This window comes from Helianthus annuus, chromosome 17 (assembly GCF_002127325.2).
Source record: "Helianthus annuus cultivar XRQ/B chromosome 17, HanXRQr2.0-SUNRISE, whole genome shotgun sequence".
Classification (NCBI taxonomy): Eukaryota; Viridiplantae; Streptophyta; class Magnoliopsida; order Asterales; family Asteraceae; genus Helianthus; species Helianthus annuus.
Window position 1 is genome coordinate 131,425,241 of NC_035449.2, and position 20,671 is coordinate 131,445,911.

At 37.1% G+C, this 20,671-nt stretch overlaps 2 long non-coding RNA genes across 2 annotated transcripts; both read right to left on the reverse strand.

Annotated features, from left to right (window-relative positions):
• Positions 1–11,461: 11,461 nt before the first annotated feature.
• LOC118489014 lies at positions 11,462–12,969 on the reverse strand. The gene is made up of 4 exons (XR_004885785.1): positions 12,889–12,969; positions 12,683–12,785; positions 12,492–12,574; positions 11,462–12,404 (listed from the first exon to the last, which is right to left on the reverse strand). It is a non-coding gene; the product is annotated as an uncharacterized LOC118489014 (long non-coding RNA).
• A 615-nt stretch (positions 12,970–13,584) lies between these two features.
• LOC110923582 lies at positions 13,585–16,008 on the reverse strand. The gene is made up of 5 exons (XR_002584166.2): positions 15,096–16,008; positions 14,863–14,964; positions 14,611–14,769; positions 13,942–14,501; positions 13,585–13,855 (listed from the first exon to the last, which is right to left on the reverse strand). It is a non-coding gene; the product is annotated as an uncharacterized LOC110923582 (long non-coding RNA).
• Between the last annotated feature and the right edge of the window lie 4,663 nt (positions 16,009–20,671).

Sequence of the window (20,671 nt, forward strand, 5' to 3'; positions counted from 1 at the left end):
CTTTACAACACATAGCAGCCAACTAAAAAACACACCATCATCACCACGAAAACCTGATGATGCGTTGTAATGATTCGGCGGGCTTCGCTTCTGGATAACCATCTTCATCTTGAACACAAAACATCTTTTCACCTATGAACAAAACAAGTACATCAATATTAATCTTCTATAGTTAAAACGTATTAATCTCCTATGTAACATGTGTAACGTGGCTACACATGTGTTACCTCTCTAGTGTAACACATGTTACAAACATGTATTACATATGTGCAACCCCCCTTTGTGTCTAAAAAAGGGTTGGGGTAACTATAAGTAACTTGTGTAACGTTGTTACTACATATGTAGCTAATTATCCCACAAAAAACACAACTTTTTATTTGTAAAATAAACGAGATATTCCGAATAAATTATGAAGTTTATACATTTTGTATCATTTTTATATATTACCTTTTAATGATGTTATGGGTAACATTTAATGTTATATTACCCTTTTCTGACATTATAGTTTACGTGTTTCATTGAATAGTTTACAACAACATTTTTATGGTTTACTTTTAATGATGTTATGTGGTACATGTAATGTTATATTACGTTCAACAATACTCCTCTTTACAAGATGTAATACTTCTTCAGATTTTAAGAGAATCTACTTATGTTAACATATGTAACATCTTCAGTTGGTGTAACATCTTCAGTTGGTTTCTTGAAGTTGTAATGTAATACATAAGGTAACAAAAGTGGCAAAAGTGTTTTATGTGAACTTAAATATATAAAAATGATCCAAAAACTATTATAAGTTAAAATCTAGCTATGCTTTGCTTCTTGATAGCCATCTTCATTTTGAACACAAAACAACCATTCACCTATGAACAAAACAAGTACATCAGTATTAATCTCCTATATGTTATAATTCGATTAAAATAAGACAGGTTTAACACATTTTACTCTAATATGTTTACCTAATAAGACAGGTTTAACACATGTTACCCTAATAAAGACAGGTTTACCTAATATGTTTTTGATAAAAATAATGCAGGTTTAATACATGCTACCTAATTTGATAAAAATAAGACAAGTTTAACACATGTTACCTAATCTGTTTTTCTGAGTTGAAATTGCACAGTCTCCTACACAGTTTATGGCCATTATTCTCAACATGTTTTCAAACAAAAAAGCAAACAAACCAACAGTTCATCAAACAACCTTTCGTCCCCTAGAATATTAAGTCAACATCCTTAGCATATAACAAAACTCGAATTCAACATTATCTCAGCCAAGTGAACATCTCAATCCTAACTTTTATAAAACCAACTCTCTAATAAACCAATTAAGCACATAACAGTTGTCATGGGATCCTACTTGAAATCTTATAAAAAATCACAACATCAGTTATGAACAAGAAGACACATATTTCTACTCTCATTCAAAACAACTAACAATTTTGTATCAGATTAAAAGTCGCAAAAACACGAGACATTCGAAGCTAAACACCTACCGATCGACGAGCGATGAGACATATGGTTGTCTGTTCCGTCAATCATCGGAAAAAAAACGTAATAACTACATTTCCGACGACATTTATCGGAAAAACGGAGGAAACTTACTTGGTTCTGCACTTGCTTCTTGATTTCTTCCATTTCCGTTGACATTTTCCGGATGATAACAACCGAAAATGTGGCTCTCATATCTAGGGTTTTCCTCCAAACGAAAAGCACCGTCGTTTTTTCTTGTTTCTCCAATGATCGCCGTACAATTTTGTGCTCAAATGATCGTCGGCAATGTTTGGATCGTCGGTTGGGGTGTGACAGTTTTGATATGTTTACTAATTGTCTTGTTCAATATCGACGCACGGATTAAAAGGTACAAGTAGACGATGCCTTAGTGTACAATTAATTAAAGCCCATCTATCTATACTATCTATACTATACTATATTATAATGCATGAGTGAAAGTATTTTAAGATACCAAAAAATGTGGGTAAATTAGTTTTTTTAAACACTAATTACAGTTTAACCCCTTCATCTTAATTACATTTCAATCCCTTGAATTTGGTCATTTGCCATTTTTAAGGGGTACAAATTTTAAATCGCTATGTACAATGTTTTAAAGCACAAATGAATTTAATAGCTTCAAACACCCCTGAAATCTCTGGGGGCGGGATTTCAAATTTCAAACAACCCTACATTTTCGGATCTGGATAATCCCGATCTTTCTCCACAAAACAACCTTTCCCCTTTCCCCTTTCCCTGTAATCCATGGAATCTCCGCTAGTGATGATACTATTGTTTCTTCAAAACCATCGCCGCTTTCTTTTTCATATTGTCAAAACCCTAACCAAGAAACACTTTCCACATCCTAGCTCCCAAACCCTAACCTCCGGTCTGCTTTCTTTTTGTTCAGAAGGGCGCAAAAAGAAAAAAAAATGACGAAGAAATTAAAAAACACTCAAACACTGATTTGAATTTCAGAAGGGTTGGAGTAGCCTCTGTTAGTGTTGGTGCATATTTCGTACATCTGCCTCTGTGCGAATAGTTAGATAGAGCGTGTGTTGAATATTGTATAGAATAGAGAAGTTGGACAGGTTTTGTAAATATCACTATCTTGCTTGAAGGCTTATTGAAGGTTAACTGCTTTTCAATCGAATGGCAATCCGATCGGATGACCATCCGATCGGACGACCATCCGATCCATGTCACTATTGGATGTTTGAAAGATCAGTTGTTTTCAATCGAATGGCAATCTGATCGGATGACCATCTGATCGGAGGGCCATCCGATCCACAAACACAAGTTTGCCCACTTTGTCTTTCGATCGAATGACCATCCGATCCATGCCATGTCACACCCTGGCTTTGCGGAAGCGTGGGTTAATTTGGTGTGACTTCTTAATACCATAGCTTAATCACAACAAAGCTATATGAAGGTAAAACCATGCAGATCATCCATTGATTTAAGTTTTAAAATAAAAGTAACACAACATTTTCTTAAAGCGTTGACACATGCAACGGAAATTACAACCTAATAGCGTAACAACATTGTTCGAAAGACACAACCACAAACTTAAAATAGACGTAGTTTAAGAACTGTGACTCGTCCAGGTAAAAGTCACAACTCCTAAACTTGGATGATCCCATAACTCCAACGTAGCGCGAAAACGTAGCATACCGTGCCAGATCCTTAGTTCCCTGAAATACATGTAAGTTGGAAAAATCAACAAAAATGTTGAGAAGTTCATGTGTAGTGAGTATGTAAAACCTTTGTAAGTATAAAATCCCTGGTATGTAGCAAATAAGGAAATAAAGAGATCACCAATGGTTTGCAAGGCCATTGATATGTGTGAAGTGCAGTAGGAAGACTCAAACATAGCAGATTTTTGCGTCGGGTACCAAGTCACCCCGAGGTCCGTACTGTTGGGCCTGGGGCTGGGCTCGCTACACCCAGATAGATCTACCGCTATTGTCCCTCGGTCCTACACTAAGGATTAATGGCCTTCAGTTCCCGCCTACCCACTCACATAATCTAAGTAGTAACCCTCCTTACGCTAATCATACCATGTGTAAAAGTATTCGTAATCATAGTAACATGTATTTCACCCCCGCAGTTTAAAAACTGAAAACAGTTAAGAGAAAAAGGGGGACATGAACTCACCGAAGTGCGTCTCTAACTAGAAATCTCCCAATCAACCTGCTGTGCGACGGCCTACACGTACTAACTTCTATGTGCCTTAGCTTAAGGTTTAAGTTTTTGGGAAATAGTTAGACAACTATTTCGTGTTTACACTTCGTAATTATGTGTTAATTATATTCCTTCCCAAGGATGGGGGCTTTAATACATGTGCGTTTATATAATTTCAAAACTTTATTATTAAGTCCCACTTAATAAAATATATTTTATTTCATTTGTCTAAAATACTCTTCTTCCAAAATATAAATATTTTTCCCAAAAATATAAATATTTTATTACATACCATTTTCCAAAATAATATTTTTATCAAAATACGCATTTAAGAGTATTTTTCCAAAAATACGTAAGTTACGTTGTAAAGTTCGGGTGGTATAAATAATACCGGTGTAACTTAAATACTTATTGTGAAGGCGTTAGTATTATTTTGGAGTCATTACTATTCAGTGTGTTCCAGTAATATTATTTTTACTCTAAAAATAATATTTGTATAGTTCACAAAATAATCATAAAAATTCACACAAGTGTTACTTATGAAAAATATATATTCTAGATATATATTTAACAAGTTTTATTTACGAAAACCCACTTCCGACACTTGGTAATCTTGTAACAAAATCATGGCGAAGTTTATTTGGAAAACAAGTTAAAAATATATTCATAACACTTGTTGTAAAAATATTTTCCAAGTGTTATATTTCTGGAAAAATTTCGCCAGAGTTTCCTCTGTAACTGGAGGTGGCCACGCTTACAAGCGTATCATTTTCTTTTCACAATCCATTCAACAATTTTCTCAACATCAACAAACAATATTTCAACATCAAACTAGTCAAAAATATACACAGATCGCAAACACATGAACTTGCAGTTTGTGTAAAAGTAGGTAGTAACCTTCCATTATCTTTACTAGATCTTTTTATCTTTATAAATGAAATCGGTTTCTCGGACATCTCATTTTTAAAGAAAATGCAAGTTTACAACTTCTAGTCCAAGGATTACGAAAATATTTCTTTGTTAAAACTTTTTGTCACACAAATGTCTACACACTTGTTTGTTCACAAAATCACCCTTGTTTCAAGAAAGATCCGGCTTTTAAACATGATTTCATTTTACACTTGGTTCTTTGAAAATACCACTTGTACACTACAAAAAAATGCCATATAGTGACATACAAAAAGTGCCACAACAAAACAAAAAAGTGCCACTAAAGACCTATGTAGGAATGTGCGGCACACAAAAAAAGTGCCACTAGAAGCGCTGACGCTAAAGCCTTTTAGTGGCACTTTTTGGATCTGCCACACAAAAGTTTTGAGCTTTTAGCGGCACTTTTTTTTGCCACAATATAAATAAAGGACTTTAGTGGCACATTTTTATGCTTCTAAAAAGTAATCATATATATCCATATACTAGTTTTAGTGGCATAAATTTTGTGTCGTAAAACTATTTTCAGTTAATTTAATATACTATTTCAGTGGCAAATAATTTTGCCACAAATCACATTTTCGATATAAAATACTAAATAAAAGTTCCATAAATGTAAATGTAGAAATCATAATATTATAACTTCAATAATAAGTTCGATCCGAAACATATTCCAAATGTTAGCAAAACATTGTGTAACAAATAACATATTCCAAATTCTAAATGTTTACACGAGAGGCCTAAACCTTCTTTTGGGTGAGAAATTCACTATCATAAAACTTTTCTCAAAAGCTTCTCTTCATAGATTGATATCTACCCTGCCATCAACCATATAAACAAGCATTAGTATTAGTTCATAAAATAAATCTAAAAGTTCTTTAACTTATAAATTCATTATTCTTGAGTTCATAAAATAAATCTAAAAGTTCATAAAATAAATCTAAAAGTTCTTTAACTTATAAATTCATTATTCTTGATTCAAAACAAAACATGTATAAGAAAATGACCTGAACATCTAACAATGAGACAAAAACCAACATATTACCTTAACTGCAATGTCAACAAAAATTTGAAGATCAATTATCCAAACATCTTTCTTGCCCTGTAAAATGAAAAGTTTTATCAATTTCATACTAAGTTTACAACAACATAAGCATATCCATTTAATATTGCAAAATAGTTAAAGGTAATTACCATCATTATGTCTTCTTGAAAATGCTAAGGCAAAGAGTTGTTAGAGACCAAAGAACCAATACCAGGGTCCTACAGCATATAAATATAAGAAATGCTAGTACAGAAATACGTAATCGTAAAAGAAAAAAATGGTTCAATCGTGTAGATAAATGTATGTAAATATGTTAACAAGATATATGAACATACACATTTTAAGGTTGCTAACATCCTTCTTAGAAAAAGAGCGGAAAAAAAAACCTTTGGACAAAAGTCGCAAAACTGGCAAAACCTCAAGTACGAAAATGACAATTTATTCTATAAATTATTAAGGATTGAAGTAGATGCACAAGATTATTATAATACAAGTTGTAAACAATCAGTATTATCTAATAGACCAGCAACCATGATCGGTATGCAGCCAACTGTACCACAACAGTTGGTTACTCAATGAAAGTGGGAAAAACTTTATTGATTGAAAAAAAAATAATATTAAGTTCCTAGATGATAAGAAAAGGGAATGCGAAAAGTCAATATGTTTTATAACCTTAAGAAGGTCGAAAGCCTCCAATCCACAAGAAAAGACGTTCAGTTGATGTTTTCCAGACGCCGGATATGAGATAGCAGACATCAGCCTTTGCTGCAGTTGCTTTAATGTTGAAGAGATTCGCGTAGTGATTTAACGTGTCCTTGACAAGTATATCAAGCTCGGGATCAGGTAAAGCTGAATGCAATGCTGACTTTAAAGCGGTAGTTTTTTTTTATTTTGTATTTAAACCCACTGCTCGTATTCTAAACTCAAATGCACTCTGCAGGGGTCACTAAGAGGCCTTTACTTCACAAATATAATTAAAAAGAAGAGTAAAATGCCGTTTTCGTCCCTGAGGTTTGACCAGTTTTGCGACTTTCATCCAAAGGTTTTTTTGGCATCTGGATCTAGTAGGTTTCAAATCTTGCCAGTTTCATCCGGCTCGTTAACTCCATTCATTTTTCTCTGTTAAGTCAGGGGTATTTTCGCCCTTTTTGTTAACTTAAAGGGCAATTCGGTCTTTTGAATACTTGTACGTTATGCTAAATGCTTGAACATTAAGTGAAAAAGACCAAATTTCCCTTTAAGTTAACAAAAAAAACGAAATCTGACTTAACGGAGAAAAACGGATGGAGTTAACGAGCCGGGTGAAAATGGCAAGATTTTAAACCTTTTTGGATCCAGATGCAAAGAAACAAACTGATAAGATCTATAATTCAAACAGGAAACTTTATTTGAACTGAAGTAAACAGCCCGATTCGAGAGGGGCAATGTCTCCAAATACACAATACTTTGATAATGAAAAACAAGGATGAACCACTTGAAAATAAAAAGCCTGCTTTAATAGACATGACACTTAGAAACTGCTCCATAAAGTAGGCATAGGAACAGCTCTTCAACCCTTCATTTTCTCGCTAATAATGGGCATAGTAACTGCTCCCCACTCTTCCAATTTACTGCCAACTCCCTGACCAAGTGGATCCAGCTTAAGCCCAAAAACATAATTCAGTTTTTCCATATGGGCAGCTGTGGCCCGTTTCCTTCTTCTCGTATAAACTTTAATTGGGCCCTTATCATTACTTCCCTCCCGGTAAAACGCCTTGTCCTCAAGGCGGAATGTCGGGAATTGTTCTGCCAATAGATCATAGGATTCCCAGGTTGCTTCTTCCACTGGGCGATTACACCAAGATACCAGCAATTCTAGAACTAAATGGTCAGCTTCGGAAACCCAACGATGAGCTATAATATAATTTGGTTGCAAGTCAATTTCCCAATCTTTAGTGATGGGTAATGGAGGTTGCTGCTCAGAAGAGAACGATCCATGGGCGGGTTTAAGCATGGACACATGGAACACCGGGTGAATTCTAGCAGTAGGTGGAAGCTCCAGTTCATATGCAACAGGACCCACTGCCCGTTTAATACGATATGGACCGAAAAAGCGTGGAGAAAGTTTTTCATAACGACGTTTGGCTAAACTCTTCTGACGATAGGGTTGAATTTTTAGGAAAACAAAATCACCAACCTGAAATGTCAGATCTCGTCGTTTGTGGTTGGCTTGATTCTTCATCCGATCTTGGGCCTTTTTTAGATTGTTTCTAAGAAGCCTTAGCATATCATCCCGGTCTATTAACTGCTGCTCCAATTCTGCATTTTTAGTCTCCCCCATCACATAAGGGAATAAACAAGGGGGCTCCCTGCCATAGACGACGGTGAAAGGAGTGGTGCTTGTTGCCGTATGATACCCGGTGTTATACGAATATTCAGCCCATGGTAAATAAGTACTCCATTTGGTAGGTTGTTCACTAGCAAAACACCGTAAATAGGCTTCAAGACAACGGTTCAGAACTTCGGTTTGCCCATCCGTTTGGGGATGGTAACTTGTACTCAGTTGGAGCTTAGTTTGGCTCAAACGAAATAATTCCTGCCAAAAATGGCTGAGAAAAATCACGTCCCGGTCAGATACAATGGATCGTGGAAAACCATGCAACCGAATTATCTCTTTACAAAAAATTGCAGCCACCCCTTTTGCAGTGAAAGGATGCGAGAGGCAAAGAAAATGAGCATATTTGCTCAACCGATCGACCACCACTAAAATAGTATCATAACGACCTGAAGGAGGTAAACCGACTATAAAGTCTATTGAGAGGTCTTCCCAAATCTGATTGGGAATGGGTAAGGGCTGAAGTAGTCCAGCAGGAGACAATGTTTGGTATTTCTGCTGTTGACAGATTACACATTGTTGCACAAAATTTCGAACATCTTGTTTCAGTTTAGGCCAAAAGTACCTGGCTGAAATACGCTTAAGAGTCTTTAAAAATCCCCCATGACCTCCAATCGGGGTGTTATGTGCCTCCTGTAACAACTTCTGCTTGAGATCAGGTATCTCTGGTATCACTAAGCGTCCTTTGTAGAATAAAAACTGATCAATGATGGAGAAGCCAGCAACCAATGATGGATCAGCTTGTAGTTTGTTGACTATATTGCTGGTAACTGGGTCATTTTGGAGTCCCGGTTTGATGTCAGCCACCACTACACAATAGGGTACCATTAGTGTCAATAACTCACCAGAATGGGGTCCGCGAGATAAGGCATCCGCTCCTCTATTCTCTTTCCCTGCTTTGTGAATAATAGAGAAGTCATAAGGCATAAGTTTCAATAGTAAACGCTGCTGCTCGGTAGTTGTAATTCGCTGCTCAAGTAAGAACTTCAAGGTGTAATGATCGGTACGGATGAGAAAATGTCGACCAAGCAGGTAATGACTCCACTTTTGTACCGCCAATACTAAAGCCAACAGCTCCCGGTCATAAGCTGATTTGCATCGATTAGCAGGGGAAAATCCCTTGCTAAAATAGGCCACGGGGTGATCTGCTTGAGACAATATAGCCCCTACACCATCAGAAGAAGCGTCACATTCGACGACAAATGGTTGTGAGAAGTCGGGTAACCTCAAAACAGGTGTGGACAACAATGCTTCTTTCAATTCATTAAAGGCATTTAGGGCTTCTTTTGACCACACAAAACCATCTTTCTTAGTCAACGCTGTGAGGGGTCGTGCTATCAAGCCATAGTTCCTAACGAAACGTCTATAGTATCCCGTTAGACCAAGGAACCCTCTTACTTCCTTGACTATTGAAGGTATTGGCCAAGATTGCACTGCTGAAATCTTTTCGTCTTCAACTTTAACACCTTTCGAATTAACCACATGCCCGAGAAACACCACTTGTGGCTGCCCGAAACAACACTTCGACATCTTAGCGAAAAATTGATTGTCGTATAGTAACTTTAAGGCCTGTTCCAAATGAGATCGATGTTGCTCCATGGTATGGCTGTAAATCAAGATATCGTCAAAAAATACAAGTATGAAGCGACGTAAAAAGGGACGAAATAAATCGTTCATAATAGCTTGAAAAGTGGAAGGCGCATTCGTCAACCCAAACGGCATAACCTTGAACTCGTAATGACCCGAATGAGTACGAAAAGCCGTTTTTGCAACATCTTGAGTAGTCACTCTAATTTGGTAATACCCAGATCGTAAATCAAGTTTAGAAAATACCGTTGCACCATACAATTCATCCAGTAACTCGTCGATATTCGGAATGGGGTACTTGTCGGCTACCGTTATCTTGTTAAGGGCTCGATAATCGACACACATTCTCCATGTATTATCTTTCTTTTTTAGTAACAAGACCGGACTCGAAAAGGGGCTAGTACTTGATTGAATAAACCCGGCTGTCAAAAGTTGGTTGACTTGTTTCTCTATTTCGGTTTTTTGCGAATGAGGGTATCGGTAGGGTCGGATATTGGGTGGTGGTGCGTTGGGAATTAGGTGGATTGAGTGGGTTTGGGTTCTAACAGGCGGTAGGGTTTTGGGTTCATAAAAAACAGTGGAGTATTGGTTGATAATAGGTTGTAGTGGAGTTGGAATTTGTGGGTTGCTTACTGGTTCAATAGCCAAGTGTTGGAAACTAGATGATTTTTGGGGTCCCGTTTCGATACCTTTCAGCTTGTATCGTTTACCATCAATAGTGAAAATCATAAATAATTCTTTCCAATTTGCTTGAACCGTATTCAAGGTAGCTAGCCACTGAATGCCCAAAACTAAATCAGCCCCTTCAATTGAAAAAGGGTGAAAATCTTGAATAATCTTCAAATCATTAACCTGTACAGAAAGACTTTTGCAAATCTGATCACATCGGATTACATCACCATTACCGATTTGAACCCCGAAAGGTGGTATCGGTTGGGTCTCAAGTTTCAGCTCTTTCACCAAACAATCTGAGATAAAATTATGGGTGGAACCCCCATCAATTAAAATTAAAACCTCTGCAGAATTCAACATACCATGGACTTTCATCGTTTTTGGATGCGATTTCCCGAGGATAGCATGTAAACTAATCTCTGCTGTCTCCTCTTGTGTCTCATCAGAATTAGTTATTTCAGTTTCTTGCTGCTCCACTAAGTCCTCTTCGGCTTCTAACATTTTTAGTGTACCCGCTTTACATCTATGTCCTGGACCATATTTCTCCCCACACCTGAAGCATTCACCCCTTAAATAACGATTTTGTTTTTCGGTGTCTGAAATTCTAAATGGAGTTTTTGGTTGGTTAGAGGGTTGAGAGTTGTAAGAGGTAATGGTTTTAGAATCAAGTGGTGGTGGTTTGGAATTTGGTGCCCCAATAGAACTCTTTCCGGGTCGATGCTGGTTTGATTTAGACTCAAATTCCAAAGCAAGACTCATAGCGTTGTAAACGGTACGTGGTTTGTGTATTCTCACATCAGCCTTTAATTCTTCCTTCAACCCGTTGAGAAAAACCCCTAACAAACAGTGGTCTGGCCAGTTTGAAACCCGTGAAGATCGCCTGGCAAATTCTTGACGGTATTCCTGTACCGATGCAGTTTGTTTTATACTACACAGGTATTCATCTGGATTTTGAAACTCGGCTGGACCGAAGTTTTTGGTGAAGGTTTGCACTAACTCTTCCCAGAAAGTCAAAGTATGATCATCCGAAAGCCAGGAATAGAGGTCTAAGGCATCTCCCTCTAGGTGCATAGATGCTATTTCTACCTTCTCCTCATCTGGTATCTTATAATACCGAAAATAATTTTCAGCCTTTAATACCCACCCACGTGGATCCCCTCCATTAAAAATAGGAAAATCAATTTTGTTGTAGGGTTTGTATCTGACTCGTCCCTTCCACGAGCTCTCCCCTTCATCAAAGATACTGCCTTTAGACCGGTCTCCTTTCAAGGCTGCAATGTCTTCCTTCATTAAATCAATGGACTCTAATTTTGCAGCAATGGCAGCCAGTTGAGCAGCAATTTGGTCTGGGTTTGAGCTGCTGCCATCAGAAGTGCTCCGGGTTTGAACCATCTTTCGTTTCCCGGCAATGGAACCAAATGATAAGATCTATAATTCAAACAGGAAACTTTATTTGAACTGAAGTAAACAGCCCGATTCGAGAGGGGCAATGTCTCCAAATACACAATACTTTGATAATGAAAAACAAGGATGAACCACTTGAAAATAAAAAGCCTGCTTTAATAGACATGACACTTAGAAACTGCTCCATAAAGTAGGCATAGGAACAGCTCTTCAACCCTTCATTTTCTCGCTAATAATGGGCATAGTAACTGCTCCCCACTCTTCCAATTTACTGCCAACTCCCTGACCAAGTGGATCCAGCTTAAGCCCAAAAACATAATTCAGTTTTTCCATATGGGCAGCTGTGGCCCGTTTCCTTCTTCTCGTATAAACTTTAATTGGGCCCTTATCACAAACCTTTGGACGAAAGTCGCAAAACTGACCAAACCTTAGGGACGAAAATGGCATTTTACTCTAAAATAAATAAACAAAACTTCCGAGCCTCTAAAGAATATATACCTGAGTTTGCAGCTCCATGGAACCCAAGCTGACTAGCATTGACTCCACCACTCATTAAAGCACACTGCAGAAATCATATTTGGTATAATATATACTCAGTAGGAACCTGAAGATGTGTGGGTCTGACATACGAAATAACCTAGCTTTTTCTCATGCGAGCTGTGAGCTTTTTGAACTAACTCATTTGGCAAAATTTCTCTTAAGCGAATTTTTTATATCTTACCTACAATTAAACAGAATAACCTAGCTCATTTAAAAATAACCGGGCCAAAACTGAAAAGGTTAGATCAAATAATATTCAGAAACTTACTTTTTAAACTTGGGTAAAAACCTATCTCAGTTCTCATTTGCAAGTTCTGGATTACTAGCAAGATCACTCCTCATCATGAGCACCTATCGAAAAACATAGACGGTAAATACCAAAAAGGCACATCAGATCAACGGTGTAAAAAACGATCGTGTTTTTAAACGACAAAAAAAATCCGAATATATATTACTCACTTTAATATTATGTAGCGGATGCATTTTATTCAACATACATTCTTCTACTATCCTTCTTACTTGTTTCAAGCCTTTAAATGAACCCATAGCAGATACCGAGTTTCTTTGTGCATCAACAAGTAAAAAGCAGTATAAATGGTAGATCAGACATAAATAGTTTGTTTCTTATAAAAACAATTTTTTTAATAAACATCGAAAAATCAAACCTGAACAAGAATATAGCAGTGTGTCAAAATCTCAAGTGCCTGCATTCCAAAAAGCATGTCCGAAACAAAAGAGTAACAAATGTAAAAAAGTAAACATTTAACAAATATCCGGACTGCGAACACTTTCTTTGTCTATTATATAATATCATGGATGATTAACAATATACACCTGATTGAAATGTATTATTATATCAACTAATCATCAAACTATTTTTAACAAAAGATGTTCAGGAAGTTGTAAGTAGTCAAGAGCATGCTATAGAGTTATTTGACCCGTTAGCAGCAAAATAATAACTGATACCAACCCATTTACCTACGAATGAGCCGATTCAGGTTATGTTGAACTCTAACAGGTCACATGAGTATGATAAATAATTCGACTGAAACCGTTCCGATCCAAAACCTATTTCGTGCCGTAACCCATCTTGTGCGGATACTTGTGTCGGCCCGAAACCCATTCTGATCCGAAATCTGACCCGTTTCTTTAAGGTGCTAACCCACATCGACCCATTTCTTTAAAGTTGTCGACCCGCTTTGACCCGAAAATAACAAGATGGAATTTCAATTAACCTGTTGTGACCCATTTAGTTAAAATATCTTACCCAAACTAACCCATATAATTTTAAAAGCAACCCAAACTAACCCACTTGAAAGCCTTTGGGTCAAGATTGCCACCTCTATATATACATCAACAAAAACAAGCTATGGAATGTAATATTGCACAGATGGCGAATCAATCTCGACTTACATGTGCCTTAGTTTGTTCAAGTTCTATATATACATTAACAAAAACAAGCTATAATGACACATACACCTACAGGTACATAATCAGATGACAACAAGACTTCAATACTAGTGGCGTAGTCAGCAAAGAAGATGCAATATCTTGTACCTTATCAACCGGTTTACTAGCTTCTTGATCACACTGATTCGAAGGCCCATTTGTTGTATGTGATGCATCCTCCGACTAACAAAATGAAATTATACTTAGTAATATTAGAAAAACAATAGTATTTAAAGAAAATATACAACAGATAGTATCTATATGCATACCAGCTGGTTATCTAGCCTTGCATCCATCTCTATAAACATGGTTGCAGCTGCATCTTGATAGATGTTACCTTTAAAATCTCCCCACATACTAAACTGGTGCATAGGCTCATACACATCCATCCTCTTAAAGTTGAGAAACTGAGTCGATGAAGAATTCATCCTGTTTCGTCAGTTAAAGCATGGGCTCCTGATTATGATCTTTTCTAGCAGCCGTTACCATCACTTATAATGGTTGTTTAGACACCGTTAGCAGCCCCAAAACACCCCCACACAACTGCCAAAGATCTCGGCTTGTTGCTGTGCCGTTACTCACAGTTCGACCAGTAAGGCCGTAATCGATCCCAAAACTGCTCCTGATTGCACCTCGTTGTTGTCCATTTGTTGTTCTATTATGGTAGTCGTCACCCCTACTATCCAATGTAATTTCATAACCATTTATAGCCACAAATAACCCGAGTCGCCATTGCCCCACGTAATGGTGATAAGTAGACAAGTTGGTAGAGACTGGTACAGAAATGTGAGTGTTAACTCTAACTTCTCAACTATACATGATGAGTTGCCTGTATAGGGTTTTAAAAAAAATGCATATTAGATTATGTATTTGGCAAGGATCCGTACACTTTCTTTGACTTTTTCTATTCAATTTAAATATTGACAATTATCTTCTACCTAGATATTGAAGGTGATATGTAGCAAGTTTTTTTTCTCGATCGGTAAAAAAAATACACGATACAGAGCGACACCGATATGCCAAAAGGCATTGCACCCTAACATCATAGCCTCCGCTAGAATTATCTATACGCCTTACTTCAGTGTTTGTCAAATTACCTACAAACATTACCACAATAAATTATCAAGCTTAACATATTTATACATGTCCTAGTAATATAAATTCTTAGCTATGTGTCTTTGCAAACGAACCTCATATTGACGGATCAGTTGCATCGCCTTCTCCTAATTGCCAATACCTATAACAATCAACAAATAACTATGTGCGCGCCTCAGTGCTCTCCCATCGAGCTCCTGCAAGTTTCCAAAGGTTCAAAACTCAAATACAAAATCTAAACAAAGTTTGCTTGGCACGCATTAAACAACCTTGAAAGTGATAAAGCTTTCAACTTTTAATATCCTAACTGAACTTTATACAAACTTACATATCCGTTGAATTTATGAACAGCTTCTTCGACTGATGACATTGTAAGAAAGCCAAAACCTTTGCTTCTTCCACTAACTTTGTCATATATAACCTGCGTAAAGTAATTTCTTCGGTACACAGCTCCTAGTAGTGCCTTCAAGCTACTAGAGCATGTATAAACCTTGGATATTAACAAAGCTCATTCCTTTTATTTTCCTTTTTAAATTAAAAAAAAAAAAAAGAAGCAAAAACTTAACTTTAAGTTTCAGCCCAGTACTCCTATCATTGGCACTAACTGGTATATACTTTCCATGTATTATTAAATTAACAGATTTATACAACAAAACGCCAATTTTACCATCAAAATCACCATAATTCTTTCATGTATTACAAACATGTGAGAACGTATGTATTACAAACATGTGAGAACGTATCCTAACTATACATTCTATCAGGCTAAAAAAAACATTGGTTAGCATATACTTAACTAAAACCACAAACAAAACTATACATAGAAACAAATAAACCCTAATTACCTAAAAATACCCGATCATACAGTTTTCACAATAGATTGAACAATCAACACAAAACAAATAGTACCCCAAGATCTAATGATGGTTAGATTAAATCATTTTGGTACCAAACACAAACGACCAAAAATTACACCCAAAACCATCAACAATTAGAAAGAAAACAGAAGCGTAACAATCAAATTTGGAGATTTACGATTGATTACCTGCCAAATTAATGTCGAGATTTAGCAAGAACGCACCCGTCTCTAGTGGTCGCAGTCATGAACAGATTGTATTCAAACAGGACCAATGTGGAGAAATCACTGGCGATGTCTTGGAAAACTATGGAGTCACCTTTCAGATTCATATGATTTTGCGTTATTTTGGAGAGGTGGAAACCAGAGAGAGATAGAGAGGAAGGGAAATCGATGAGCGGGAATATGAAAGGATTGTGGGAGGAAAATTGATTTTGGTGAAAAAAAAAAATTTTTAAATTGATTTTGGGGAGATTTTTAATGGTGTTTTAAGAATAGAGTAAACAGGGAAAATTTTAAAAAATGCTTCAAAGTTTTAGTGGCATATGTAAAGTACCATTAAAAACCTATTAAAAAATTTAGTGGCACACATAAGTGCCAATAAAAACCTAACTTAATAGTATATTGGTTAAATGCCACTAAAAATGTGTACTAATCAAATATGGCATACACAAGGTGCCATTAAAACCTAAATTAGTGGCACAAACGTTAAATGCCATTAAAAATGTGTGTCAGTGAATGGCTTTTTTTTTGTAGTGGTAGATCTTTAGATCTACTAGTTTTGAACTTCATTTTACAAGAAAAACTACTTTTACACAAGTTCATTGTGACACCTGTGTCACCGCAACCATCAAACAAATACCAAGCCGATGAAATATGGTATTTCATACTTAGGATCTTGTATAAATATGTGTATCTCTTGCACATATCAATTCTTGTTCAATTTCAAACTTTATATCACTTTCTGGAGAATTATACGCAAACTGGTGCGTAAACGTACTCAGTTTAAATGCGACAAATACTCCGGAACATCAACATATACTTAACATACCATAAATAACCTTTACATAACTTAGAAATAAGTTTTGAAGGCTTTGGTATGGCAAAAACAAGTTAATTCGCTTACAGGGACTAAACTTGACAAACTGCGAAAGTATGCCGATTCGTACTAAAACAGACATTTCGGAACATGCCCATAAGTTAAACATGCCATAAATATCCTCACCATAGCTTAGAAATAGGCTTTGAGGTGTTCGGTGTGCTAAAATAAACTTTTGGATCATTCAGGGACTAAAAGTGTCAAAAAGTGCATAAGTTTGCATTTTCGCGCATAACTTACGTTCTGAACACATCCGGGCATCCAAAAATTTATGTAAGCATCATAATATTATGCCTTAGTGTTTGGCATAAGAAAAATCCATTCGTCGCGTCATTTGGATCGTTTTTCGTGCTTATGCGCATTCCGTCGTAATTAACCGAACATCGCGATCGTACGACTAAACGAACCAACATCCAACATATTTTTGAGCATGTTTCATGTCCTCAATGTTTAGGCATCATTTTAGGGCCTTAAAGATGGCTTAACGGACCTTGAATGTGTCGGAAATGGCCTTAGACCATAACAGGGACTTAAACTGTCAATTCTGAAACTTGGTTTCTGATCAGGACTCCCAGGCGGGGCGCGTAAGCCCTGACTAAATCCTTACGCGGGCCGCGTCAGCCCTGCAGATGCAGAAACTTGTTTTTTTGCTGTATTTGGCCTTTCAATCACTCCAAAGGGCAATGCCCCTTCACAATCTCTGGAGTTAGGGTCATAATGTGATACCACAACATCTTGACAAGTGTATGAATGAGATCATGGCACGAAATTCAAGAAACGATCCTAACGGTTTTGCTTTTCCTATAAATACCCCCCCCCCATTTGGTGTAAAACCCACAAAACTGATCAAAGAGCTCTAAGTTGATGCCATTGCTTCATATCTGAGCTCCTGGATCAAGTTTAGCTTTCGGGGACCCTTCGTAAGTGTTCTTTCGTTCTTTTAATCGCTTTTTAGTGATAAAGTCAAACTTTGTTTGACTTTCTGCGTTGACCAGCTTATGGTCAACACGAAGTTCGTTGGAACTTCATAACGTGAGCGTAATCACGATGGTTATAGTCCGTAGTGACTGTACCTACTGATTACCACGTTATCTAGGCTCAGTGACGAGTCGTAGTTTCGGCCAAAATGCGCATTCTTGCGTATTTTGTAACCAAACTACTCGTGAGTATCAAAACCGTTTGTTTTGATACCAAACCTGTTTTCTAAACTTAGTTAAGCATGTTCTAACATGCTTAGCTCGTCACTTTTAGTTTAGTGCTTATTTAGGGTCGTAATGTAAGCGATCTAAACAATCGCTTATACTTTCGAACCCGACCCATTTGGTCGATCATTAGGATCCGACCAAAACACATTAGGTGACCATAGCTGTAACCTCCCGAGGTTATACCTTATGGTCACGATGTTAGGCATTCCAAACGCGTTCTACGCGAGCGACGCGTTTAGGTAGCATAAGCTACCTAAACGGGTCGTAGTGGGTCGTAAGCACTTAGGCTAGGTTTCATTTTAGTATGTAGGCTTTGTTAAACCATATTACACGAGTCTCCATACTCGTTTGGTTTACGAACCCGCATACTATCCGATCCTCCGATTTAGGTCCGGTATATTTATATAGCTACCTATTAGGTGTCGTTTGATATTCCGTGATCTCTAGCATTTTTTGGTTGTTATACAAGGATTTCAAAGCAATCTCAGGTGAGTACATAGACCCCTCTTTTACTGTTTTCCAAACTGTTTTGGGGTGGAACACATGTGCCTACTTGTTACTTTTATGCTTTCAATGTTTTCATATCATATGCTTATTATGTTCGTTAGTACATACATAGTACATGATTTCATTGTGTTTATGCTATGTATGTCCATTGTGTGCATACTTAGTACAATCGATTTACAATACATTTCATGCTATGTACGCCCATTGTGTGCATACTTAGTACATCACTCTACAATACATTTCATACTATGTACGCCCATTGTGTGCATACTTAGTACATCACTTTACAGTACATTTCATGCTACGTACGTCCATTGTGTGCATACTTAGTACATTGTTTTACATTGCATTTCCGTTGCATATGCTCATCCAGCATATGAACACATTATACTACATTTTGAACCGTTGTAACCATTTGACTATGTGAACCGTCTTAACCCTTTGATTATATGAACCGTTTGTAACCATTGAACCGTGTGAACCAGTTGTATCTGTTGACATGATTTACATTTGACAATAGACATTTGACTATACACAAACATTTCTACAATTGTTAAACATTACATCTTGATGGTTTGGTTTGAGTAAGTGATCTAAGTAACGAGGCACGTGTAATATGATACAAGCATGGTGGATACGCCGCTGGTACTTCCTATATATAAGTGTTTGTATGGTATTACATATCGTAGCGTTATTTGAATCATTTCAATTTGAGACATATAACATTTTATACAAATAATACACTTTTCACAAGACATTGATTTACAAACAACTTATCTCATACAAACTCATATTACATGGTTATTCATTTAACCATACATTATTCTCTTATTTATACATATCATCTGATCTTATCGTTTTTCAAATGATTTACAAGACAAAGCAAATTACAAGGTTCATGACTAAACATTTTCTCAAACATAAGTCATGAATTCTGTTTTCACAAAACCTATGTATCTCACAGGCATTTTTATGCTGACGTACCTACTTTCACATGTGTTTTCAGGAGATGATGCATAGGACTTATCAAGACATACTTAGGCGGACCTATGCCTTAGTGACTTAAAACGAGACAAGAACTAGTTAATTTATGTTATGTACTCTTTGGTTCTTGTTTAAACAATGTAAACTTTCATGTTTGATTAATAAAACGAAACTTCATTTGCCATGGATTTGAGACAATTAATTCTGTTACACCACTCCCCGACGTTTCCGCCACGTTTTGTATGTTCTTCGTGGTCGGGGTGTGACAGAAAAGTTGGTATCAGAGCCAATGGTTATAGGGAATTAGGTTATTAGTAATGCTTTGACCTAGTCTATAACCTTCCTAGGACCCTAAAGCGAGTTTACTTGCGTTTAGTCATGAAACAAGACCGTCTCCTATCCTTAGGCGACGACCACAACAAGAACATAAATTTCAAAACCGCTTTGAAAATGAATCATCTGTTCTAGGATGATTGATTACTAGGTTTTGAACCCTCTGTTATAAGGTTTTGAACCCCTTTGAATTTTCAAAACTCTCGTCAAAGTTTTGGGTCCTAAATAGTGAGAACACGTGCAAACTGGAAGAGTGAATGCCTGTACTCTGGGTTTTCTGTCTAAGGCTAGAGTGTTCGTACAAATCCACATAATCGGACCAGTCACTCTTACCTGGGAACTCTTGGGGTGAGTGTCCACTTATAGGCGAGCATGTCTTCGCGATACACTATGAGGATCTATTTGCTTTGATTCAACCTTGGTGTTGTTTGTTTGCTTCGTGGTTCAAACAAATGACCATCAACCATAATTATGGTCGGTAATTGTAACATCCTATTCTTACCCAATGCCATTTCATTTGTTTTCTTTCTTGTTTCTCTTTTAGAATGCCTCCTCGATGCGAAAACCAGATAGCGACTGCCGAACTGGCAGAGATCATTGCGCAGCAAATGGCTGCTCAATTCCCAAACCTCTTTGCTCAATGGAACCAAGCCTACAACAACAATAATGCCCCCTGCAACTTCAAGACGTTCAACTCGGCTAAGCCATCAAAGTTTTCTGGGTCTCAAGGAGCGATTGCACTTCTGCAATGGTTCGAGAGTTTAGAGAGCACCTTTAGACATGTTCAATGTCCAAACGAGCGAAAGGTAGAATTCGCATCAAGCACCTTTGAGAAGCGAGCTTTGACATGGTGGAATGGTGTGATGAGAGATAGGGGTGCCGATGTGGCACTGGCTCAAACATGGCAAGAGCTTCGAGCT